The 10,684-nt window shown below is 48.5% G+C and overlaps 1 pseudogene; it reads right to left on the bottom strand.

The window, feature by feature from the left end:
- Positions 1–8,372: 8,372 nt before the first annotated feature.
- Positions 8,373–9,625, bottom strand: LOC123855122 (olfactory receptor 13H1-like; annotated as a pseudogene).
- Positions 9,626–10,684: the final 1,059 nt, after the last annotated feature.

The following is a 10,684-nucleotide window of genomic DNA, read 5'->3' as shown; positions in this document are numbered from 1 at the left end:
TAGGTGCTGCCATCCCCATGTAACCGTGAAGTAACAGCCCGTGTCCCCACAACTCACAGGGGGGACATACCAGCCAGTGTCTGAACCTTGGCCAGAATGATTCACCCTGGCTTCCCAGGAGGGTGTCCACCCTCTGTCAGGAGAGGGGGTCTCGCTTACAAACAATGGCTACCAGTCATAATGCATTAAACACAGAGATACAGACACAGGGACAGAGACACACAGAGAAATCATTAAAATCCTGCTGAATGTTTGGGGGGATGGTTAGGCCATACAGAGGAATTTGACCAATGGTCTCTTGCAACAGTAAGAATGTTTTTAATCTGGTAAAGGGCTCTCAAATTCTTCAGCGAGGCCCACGAAATAAGCAGAGTTCACACAAAACCTCTTGATGACTCTCTTTGAGGGCAGGGACCTTCTCTGCCGCAGTCGTTTTTGAACCCCAGTGCCTGACCTTGCACATGGCGGTGAGTTCTCTATGTGAGGACACCGTCTCTGGATTATTCCTCCTGCAATACGATTCCCAGACAATGGCTGTTAATGTCCCTCCGAAGCCCTCCCACTCCCCCTTCCCTGGCCATGTCAGGGATGATCGGAGCAGAGGGGGCAGAATGACGACTGCCTCCGTTAATGACCCAGAGCCTCCTTCCATGCAGCCCCAGATCACCTAGGATGCTCACCCCTGCACAGGAAAGGAACCTTCTGCCTTGAAGAAACTCCCCTAACTGAGAGGTTTCATGCAAACAGCACTAACAGTGGGATGCTTGCTATAGGAGACTGAGCTCAGAGCTGAGCTACCCTACCAAATACAGGGGTGAGAGCAGCCCCGAGTGAGAGCTCAAGGAAGCTGTGCAACCTTGGGCGAGTGGCTTAGCTGGGATGAGGTCTCCACTCCCTCTTCTACAAAGGGGGAGGGGGTGTAACAAAACCTATGGCTCAGGGCTGGTGGGAGGAGAAAGGCCTGGTAAAGAGTAGACACCCTAAATGTTTCAGGGAGCTGACTTTAAAGCCAGCCAGATGGCAAACCTGAGCTCTGCCATTCATACTGGCTGTTCCAAAACCTCTCTGAGCCTCTGTTTCCTTGCCTGCAAACTGATCGCGTCTACCCAATAAGACTGCTGTGAGAATTCACTGAGATCATACACGACAGTCAGGACACAGTGAGCATTCAATAACTGAGAGCAGTGATCATCTGCCTCGTCACCACGATTATCACCATCCTCTTCATCACCAACTGTCATCACCATCATCACCACCATCAACATCAACATCATCATCAAAGAACGATGGTCACAGGGAACCCCAGCCCTCTCTTCCCCTTGCAGCCTGGAGCCCTTCCTTTCACAGAGGACCCACTTACTTTCTGCTTCTTGGTCTGCCTGGAACTGAGCACAAAGCTCTGACTCTCCCCATTGACCCAGGAGCTCCCAGGGCTGCCCGGGATTGCAGGAACCAGAGATTTCAGTCTTTGGCTCTGGCCACACGATGAGAGCCCTAAGGACTTAACCCACAGAGAATTCTGCTCATTACCAAATTGGCACCTGTATGCTCCAGGTAAAGGCAGAGGGAGCTGGGGAGTGAGGAGTCTCTGCTTCTCTGAAGGCTGTAGTTCCCACTACATTCCCTCCTCCTGGGCTTCTCCATCCCATGTTCCTTCTGACCTCCTGCTTCCAGAATGTTCCAGAGGGGCTGGATACTGTCTGCTCCTACCACCCATGTATGCTCTTCATCTTAGCATCCAAGGCCCCCTGAAATCTGCCCCTGCCCACCTCCCCATCTTCATGTCTTACCATGTCCTCGCCACATGTCCCCCACAGCCCCATAATTCTTGGTTATGTCAGGGGACCCGAGATAAGCTCTGTGCTTCTGATCTGTGCTTTTTCCTGTATGGCCATCCTTCAATCACGGAAGTAAAAATAGCCATTTGAAGGGACTTATTTTAGGAAATGGAAATAGTGGGGCACCTGGGTGGCTCAGATGGTTAAGCATCTGCCTTTGGCTCAGGTCATGATCCCGGGGTCCTGGGATCGAGCCCCACATTGGGCTCCCTGCTGAGCAGGGAGCCTGCCCCTCCCTCTCCCTCTGCCTGCTGCTTCCCCTGCTTGTACTCTCTCTCTCTCTGTCAAAAATAAATAAAATCTTAAAAAGAAAAAAAGGAAACGGAAATAGTAACCCTTGTGTGTTTGGGTGAAGGGTTCGAGCCCTGGGACCCGCAGTTTCCCCTTCTGGAAACAGGGTGTAAAAATAGTGCTGCCTCCCAGTGTTGCAGCCGCATGTGATGACCGAGGATCAACACAAATCCTGCTTCCAAGGGACTAGCACAGCACCTGGCTCTTCCTGTGCCTGCAACAGACAGACGTTCTCTGGTCCCAGTACCACTCCACGTCTAACCACATCGCTGCATCCACAGGGCCCGCGTTAGTTCACGTCTCATTGTGTGCACTTGGTATGTGTTTGCAGAGGGAGGGAGTGAGCAGATGACTGTTGCCATTTGCTGAATCCTCACTTTTACGAGCTGTGAGTCAGCTGCGTAAGTCACAGGCCGCATTGAACACGGGATAGAGCTGAGAATATCAGCATCTCAGGAAACAAGGATAAGCAAGTTTCAGATATATCTGCATCCATGTCCCTTTCTACTTCCATCTCTATTTCTACAGACACATCTGTGTCACGTCCGTACTGGAATCAACGTTGGTGTATCTCTATCTCTATCTCCGTGTCTACATTAACTTTAGATTCCACAGATAAGTGAGATCCTACAGGCATGTGTCTTTGTTTGGCTTCTCTGATTTATCACCAAGCCCTCTGGGTCTACCCATGTTGTCGTAAATGGCTCTGGGACCTGACTGACTGCATGTGACCATCACACATCTCTTACTGGCTGTATGTTACCCAACTCGTTTGTGCTCCCACTTTGTCAGGTTAAGTGTGTAAAGTAAGGATCACAGTACTATCTACCTGATAAGCATATTCTGTAGCTTGAGTTACAAGTGTAAAGTCCTTATAAACAAACGCTATATGAAGTGTTATCTATCTATTGTACCTGGGTGACAATGAATGTTTACACTTGACTGGAATCCAAAAACAAACGAACAAACAAAACCCAAAAAACAAAACATGAAAGTCCATGCCTGACATACCTTATTTACTCCCTCTTTTTTTTTTTTTTAAAGATTTTATTTATTTATTTGACAGAGAGAGAGACAGCGAGAGCAGGAACACAAACAGGGGGAGTGGGAGAGGGAGAAGCAGGCTTCCCGCTGAGCAGGGAGCCCGATGTGGGACTCGATCCCAGGACCCTGGGATCATGACCTGAGCTGAAGGCAGACGCTTAACGACTGAGCCACCCAGGCGCCCTATTTACTCCCTCTTGACGATTGTATCGGGTCAGGCTTTTGCCCTGTATCAGAGGTTGGCAAGCTATGGCTCTTTGCCCATTACCTATGGCCCTCAAGCAAAAAAGAAAGGAAGAGAGAGACAGAGAGAGAGAAAGAAGGAAGGAAGGAAGGAAGGAAGGAAGGAAAGAAAAAGAAAGAAAGAAAGAAAGAAAGAAAGAAAGAAAGAAAGAAAGAAAGAAAGAAAGAAGAAAGAAAGAAAGAAAGAAAAAGAAAGAAAGAAAGAAAGAAAGAAAGAAAGAAAGAAAGAAAGAAAGAAAGAAAGAAAGAAAGAAAAAGAAAGGGAGGAAAGGAGGAAGGTTTTTACATTATTAAATAAATGGTTGGAAAGAATATCAAAAGAAGAATAATATTTTGTGACACATGAGCATTATATATAATTCAAATCTCAGTAAAAGATTTGGGGGGCACAGTCTGTCCCTCATTCATGTATTATCTGTGGCTGCCTTCGGGCTACGTTGGCAGAGCTGAGCAGTTACAACAGAGAGCACGGAGCTGGCAAAGCTGAAAATATTTACTATCTGGCCCTTTTTAGAAAATGTGGTAGGACCTCTGACCCATGCACGGAAATTGGTAGAGACAGAATGCACCAAAAGGTGCACAGAAGGTCAGAGAGAGGGAGTGAGGTGTGCAAGATCCCAGAGCTAAGTGTCCCCAGCTCTGTTTCCAACCCCTCCAGGTCAGCTGAGCACAGTGCCCGACCCCCCAGAGCCGGGCAAGGGCGTAGCGGGCTGCAGCTTGGACCTTGCGGTTTTGAAGGCTGTTGATGAGTGGGTTCAGGACCAAAGTGAGGATGCCATAGCTTGTGGTGCTGGGCAGGGAGGTGCTGGAGCCAGGGGCAGGGCACAGGGACATGGTGGTCACCGCGCCATATGAAAGAGCCGCCAGGGCCAGGTGGAAGCTGCAGGTGGGCAGTGCCGTGAGGCGGCTCTTAGCAGAAGGCAGGTAGCCCACGGCCACCAGAACGAAGGTGTGGGGCGCGAGGATGAAGGCCAGAGGCACCGAGAGAATGGGTGTGCCCAAGCTGAAGACCGCGATTAGCTGCAGGGTTTTCGTGCACCTGATTTTCTCTCTTCTCCCTTGTCTTTCCCTCTGTCCCGACCACTCCTGGCTCCCCAGAGTTCTCCTCTCCCCTCTCCCTGCCTCCAGCAGTCTTTCGCCACCTCCCCTCTGCTGGATTCTTTCCCTTGTGGGCCTGCTCTTCTCTCCCCTCGTCTTTCACCAATCTTCCCCACTTCTCCTCCTCAGTTCAGTGCTGGTGTCCGGGGCAGTGGGAAGCGGAGGCAGCCCTCTGGCCTCCGTCCTGGAATGGGCAAGCATGGGGCTGGCCCAGAACAGATGAGAAGTCTGACCTCCCTGAGGGAAGACCACTCCCAGGAAGTCTCTGCAGGGCACCCAGCCTCCAACAGTCCCGGGAATCTTGCTGGCCTTGCTCCCAGCTGACCACATCCCAGGGCTGACCCCAGAGCCTGGCATTGAAGAGGTGCCCAGATGTATGTGTTGGAAGAATGGAGGATCATGGCTGAGGGTGGAGGTCTCTGCAGTTGATTGCCCCATCATAGAGTAAGGACGTGGACTCTGCGCCTCAGTTTCCTCAGTTGTACGATGCAGACAATTACTGTACTGAACCCACAAACGATTTGAAGAATGTATAAACAGTGTTATAAAGCACTGTACTCGCAGATCACTGTTTCGATGGAGAATGAGTTCCCATCCCTACCGGGGACGGGTCTGTTGGGCTGTCTCTAGTGTGAAAGTTGAAATTGCTGAGTGAGGACCAATGAGACATTTCGAGTCTCTACGGAAGTGCGGCCAGATCTGCTGAAAATAATGTGGAAGCCGGCTGGAGGTGCTTGCTACAACTTTGTAGAAAGAGAAGAATTATGGGGCATCTGGCTGGCTCAGTGGGTCAAGCCCCACGCTGGGTGTACAGATTACTTAAAAATAAAATCTTTTTAAAAAGAGAAAGAGAAGAATTATATAAAGTCGACGTGCATGTCTGTAGTCACGTGTGCTCTTCTCTTTATTTAACAAATATATCTCGTGTGTACACGTCATGGGCTGGATTTGGGGTTAGGTGCTGGAGATACAATGATGAGCCAAATCCCTATACTGCTTTTCATTTAGAGTTACTTCATTTATCTTAAACATGGCCTAGATAGATTTTCAGATCTACCTATATGTCAAAATTCCTGATAAGCTGTTTCTTCAAAATGCTAAAATACCAGCTTTATTTTCTTTTCAAACTAACACTGGAAGATACGATCTCAAAACAACATCTGACAGTTTTCAACCTGTGAATGCCAGATCTCTAATTAAAAAGTGCCCGACAGTCATTTAGTTTCTTACTAAATTGTACGTGTATGACACAACATCCATATCTTAAAAAAATTAAAGGGCGCCTGGGTGGCTCAGTTGGTTAAGCGACTGCCTTCGGCTCAGGTCATGATCCTGGAGTCCCTGGATCAAGTCCCGCATCGGGCTCCCTGCTCGGCAGGGAGTCTGCTTCTCCCTCTGACCCTAACCCCTCTCATGTGCTCTCTCTCATTCTCTCTCTCTCAAATAAATAAATTCTTTAAAAAAAAAATTAAAAAGGCTTAGTAAGTTTAATTCATTTATTTGAAGGAAGGATGCGGATCAGAATCAACCTGATATAAATGATCACAGAGTCACCAATCCCTCGCCCTGCCTCCAACTAAGAAAAAATTAAATGTTCACAAAGATATCAGGTACAACTTACTTAAAAGAAATCTTTACTGTTACCTTAAGAGCATGATCATTGAGCCTTATGTTAATGGGAGAGGTAGCGGTACATTTTAAAAAGCCATTTTTTAAAAATTTTAATTCCAGTAGAGTTAACACAGTGTTATATTAGTTTCAGGTGTACAATATAGTGATTAAAAAGCAAATTTGTTTGGGGCGCCTGGGTGGCTCAGTTGGTTGGGCGACTGCCTTCGGCTCAGGTCATGATCCTGGAGTCCCGGGATCGAGTCCCGCATCGGGCTCCCTCCTCGGCAGGGGGTCTGCTTCTCCCTCTGACCCTCCCCCCTCTCATGTACTCTCTCTCTCTCTCTTTCTCGCTCTCTCAAATAAATAAATAAATCTTTAAAAAAAAAAAAAAAAAAAAAAGCAAATTTGTTTAAAATTAATTACTGTAGAGATTTAGTAATACTGTATTTGGCAAGGTTAGAGAGAAAACCTCAAAAGATTAAAAAGGAGATTTTTGAAACCAATATTATACCACATGCTAACTAGCTAGAATTTAAATAAAAACTTTAAAAAATGCATGTAAATAAAAGCATATCTTGAAAATGGAAAAATAAATAAAAAGGAGATTTTAAAGATCTTCAAATGATTGTGACAAATGCATGTAGAGGTTTTGAAGTTAGAAATTTGTTTTTTTTTTTTAATAAAATGACAAGTTAATTGGTCCCTCATGGAGGGGCGCCTGGGTGGCTCAGTTGGTTAAGCATCTGCCTTCAGCTGAGGTCATGATCCCGGGGTCCTGGGATTGAGCCCCATGTCCAGCTCTCTGCTCAGCAGGAAGCCTGCCTCTCCCACTACCTGATGCTCCCCCTGCTTGTGCTCTCTCTCTCTCTCTCCCTGTCAAGTAAATAATAAATAAAATCTAAAATAATAATAATAATACCTCACGGGGGAACCATTGACTCTCTCTGTGAAGTTTAATAAGCAAGAGTTGAAGAGATGAATATAAAATAGTTATTTGGACCAGCACCGATTCGCGAGGTCAGTCCATGACTATTGCAGGAGAGCACGAGAAACAGAGGAGGACGACCTATGGTGTCCATAAAGTTATTCCACAGATACGTTAGAAATTAAGGCTGTGTTTGGTAAGAGCTTATGCATAGCTCTTTAAGAGAGATCTTTTCTAGGACAAATACTGTATTTTTAAATTACCACACTGAGCTGAGATCAACAGTCAGATTCTCAACTGACTGTGCCCCCCAGGCACCCCTTATCTGGAGTCTTTTAACGGGGCCAGATTGAGAAGCCAGACCCTCCGGCGGCAGCCCTTAACTTACTCGAGTACGTACAGCCTAGTGTTGGGTCTTGGTGCTACTCAGTGTCACTCTCTGTGCTTCCGTGCTCCCCTCTGGCCACACGGGCCCAGGCTGGGGCGGACCGGAGGGTGGGGGTGGGGGGCGGGAAGCAGTTGTCACCGGGTCCCAAGTATCCACACAGATTTCCTACCGGGCAGGACAGCAGTGCCAACCCAACGACCCTCCTCCACCCGGCCACCTGTCAGGGCTGTGTTTGCTGTGAGAAACCCCGTAACGAGAGTAAACCCTCCAAACCCAGCATCCCTGCCCCAAAGCACAGCCCGCGCCGGGCAGCCATCCGCCATGAGCCCCTTGCTCGCCTCCCCGTGGGACTTGGGGCACACGGAGAACAGAACGACCACAAAGTACACCTTCAGCCGTGAGTCCTGACGCTCTGTCCCCGACCCAGAAGCCCCATGTCTTTTCCAGCACTTATCTAACACACGAGGTGCTGAGTAGGTACAATCCCAGGCTTTCGCAGTGCTGGGCAGAAAGACACGGCCCCGGCGGGAAGGTACGGCCATGCAGGGGTCACTGAGACAGCAGCCCCGCGCCTCTGCAGTGCACCAAGGGGTGCAGCTTCCTGGAGGGGCTCCCGAGGCAGCAGAAGCCGCTAGACACACCTCTGGCTGGGGGCTGGCCACCGGGTCCCGAACCAGCGGCGAGAGTCGGTCGACGTGGATCCATCCCTCCTCCCCTTCAGCCATCGAGAACATCTGGGACAGTCTCTTTTGTGTCCGCATCTCACACACACTCACACACACACGGAGAATTGACTCTTGCTTGACTTCCTCAGAGGAAATACTTTTTTAAAATAGGAGTCCGTGTGTGTGTGTCTGTGTGAGATACATCCTCCGTACAATGGTGGCAAAGAAGTAACTCACACTTTACAGCCCAGAGCAGGCAATCCAGAGTATCAATTTATTTCCCCCCTCCTCAGCCCCGCATCTTGGGAGTCAGCCTTTTTCCCCAAGAGCCTCCTGAAGGCGCCTTTCACGTCCTTGTTCCGCAGGCTGTAGATGAGGGGGTTCATCATGAGGGTGAGGACACTGTAGGACATGGAGACGATCTTGTCTCGGTCACAGACGATCTTGTCCTGAGGTATCATGTACATGGAGATGGCCGTGCCACAGAAGAGCGCCACCACCGTGAGGTGAGACCCACACGTGGAAAAGGCCTTGCCGTGGCCCTCTGTGGAGCGCATCCGCAGCATGGCCACCAGGATCCTTCCATAGGAGGCCACGATGAAGGCAAAGGGAACCAGCAGAGCCAGGGCACCGGTGCCCACCATGAGCAGCTCATAGAACTGCAGGTCAGAGCAGGTCAGCTTGAGCAGGGCCAGGAGCTCGCACAAGAAGTGAATGATGATCTGGCGGCCACAGAACTCCAAGGGCATGGTCAGCAGGGACCACGGTCAGCAGGAACGCCGCCGTCCACGAGGTCCCGGCCAACAAGCTGCAAAGCCGGGGCCCCGTACACACGGAGTGGCGCAGGGGGTCCACGATGGCCACACAGCGATCATAGGCCATGGCGGCCAGCAGGAGACACTCCATGACACCCAGATAGAGCCCACGGCCATCTGGGCCAAGCACTGTCCTAGCGAGATGGCAGGAACGGTCACCAAGCAGTTGATGAGGATCTGGGGCACACTGGATGTGGTGTAGCCCACGTCCAGGAAGGACAGGTTGCTGAGGAAGAAGTACATGGGCGTGTGGAGCCGGGGATCATAGCAGATCAGGTGCAGGATGAGGCAGTTCCCGAAAAGGGTGATGACGTAGGATAGGAGGAGCAAGCAGAAGAAGACGGTCTGAGCCCGCAGGTACTGGGAGAGCCCGAGCAGGACGAAGTAGATCTCCCCTGTGTTGTTCTGGCCGTCCATGCCCCTTCCGAAACTCCGGCTGGCTGGGAAAATGTGGATAGTCTTGAGAGGTTGTTCAGAAACTGGCAGCTTTTAATAAATAAAGTTGGGCTCTTTCAAGTCACCAACATTCACGTGATGACCCCTTTACCCCTGCGTTGCTGTGGCCCTTGCTGAAGAATGTTTGCTTAATACATTCCACCATTCAGAAGCACTCACGGACCCATCCAATTATACAGCCATTGATTGGTGGATTGGTGGATTTGTAGACTGGTGGATCGTGGAAGAGATTAGATCATTCCTTCAGTGATTCTTTTACATATTGGCTAGTGGGCTCTTTCATTCATTCATTCATTACCGAGTCATTGACTCATGAATCCCCTTATATGCATGGATTCACTCATTGTTTCTTCAATGCATTTATTCATTCATTCAACAAGCACTTCTGAGCAGCTTCCACGTAGTCCAGACTTGATCCCAGGCAATGAAGTTACAGTGGGGGACGAAAAAACAACAACAAAAAAAACAAGGCCTGAGCTCCCAGGAGGTGATAGACTAAAGAAAAATTTGAAAAGTAACACTAGTGCACTCAGTGCTAAGACCTTGCTCTGTTCCCACCACACTCCCTTCCCTGAAAAACTGTATCTGCACGTGTCCTTTTCCAAGTTCGGCAACTCTAGGAGTTTATCCTGCCAACGGATCACATGTGCAAACTGAGATCAATGGGATTATTTTCAAACAGATTTTTAACATTTTTTAAAATTTTATTTATTCATTTACTTAAGTCATCTCTACACCTAATATGGGGCTTGAACTCACCACCCTGAGATCAAGAGTCATATGCTCTTCCAACTGAGCTAGGCAGGCGCCCCTTAAATTCATGTTTAAAAACATAAATGCCAAGTTGTATTCCAGATGATGGAAAACTATCGCAATGTCTAGAAATACGGGACTGGGTAAAGAAATTGTGGCCCATCCATGGCAAGAACACTGTGTAGAAGTGAAACGAATAAGGAAACTATGTATACTGATATCTATCTATCTATCTAATAGGTATCTAAATAGATAGATAGACAAATTTCTAATACATTGTTAAACTAAAAATGTGGAAGTGAGTTTGGTGGAGGCAGGAATTATATGGGAACACTTGGGTACATGTCAGCGAAGGAGAGAACAGTAGGTACCATTTTTTTTTTTAATGGGAAAGAAAATACGTTTATACCTTTATCTCCTCCTTTGACCAGACACCCAAATTGAACTGTCATTTGAAGATGATGAGAGAGGACATGTCTGAAACTAGGACAAAGGAGCAGTTAGGAACACTATGGTACCCGCCTAGCGCTTGTAGGAATTTGAGTTTCTGACATGAG

Source organism: Mirounga angustirostris, unplaced genomic scaffold, assembly GCF_029215605.1.
Source record: "Mirounga angustirostris isolate CCGP_5_RB_7025 unplaced genomic scaffold, mMirAng1.0.hap1 SCAF_16, whole genome shotgun sequence".
Taxonomy (NCBI): Eukaryota; Metazoa; Chordata; class Mammalia; order Carnivora; family Phocidae; genus Mirounga; species Mirounga angustirostris.
Note: the sequence above shows the minus strand (reverse complement) of the source record. Positions and strands in the feature narration are given on the sequence as shown.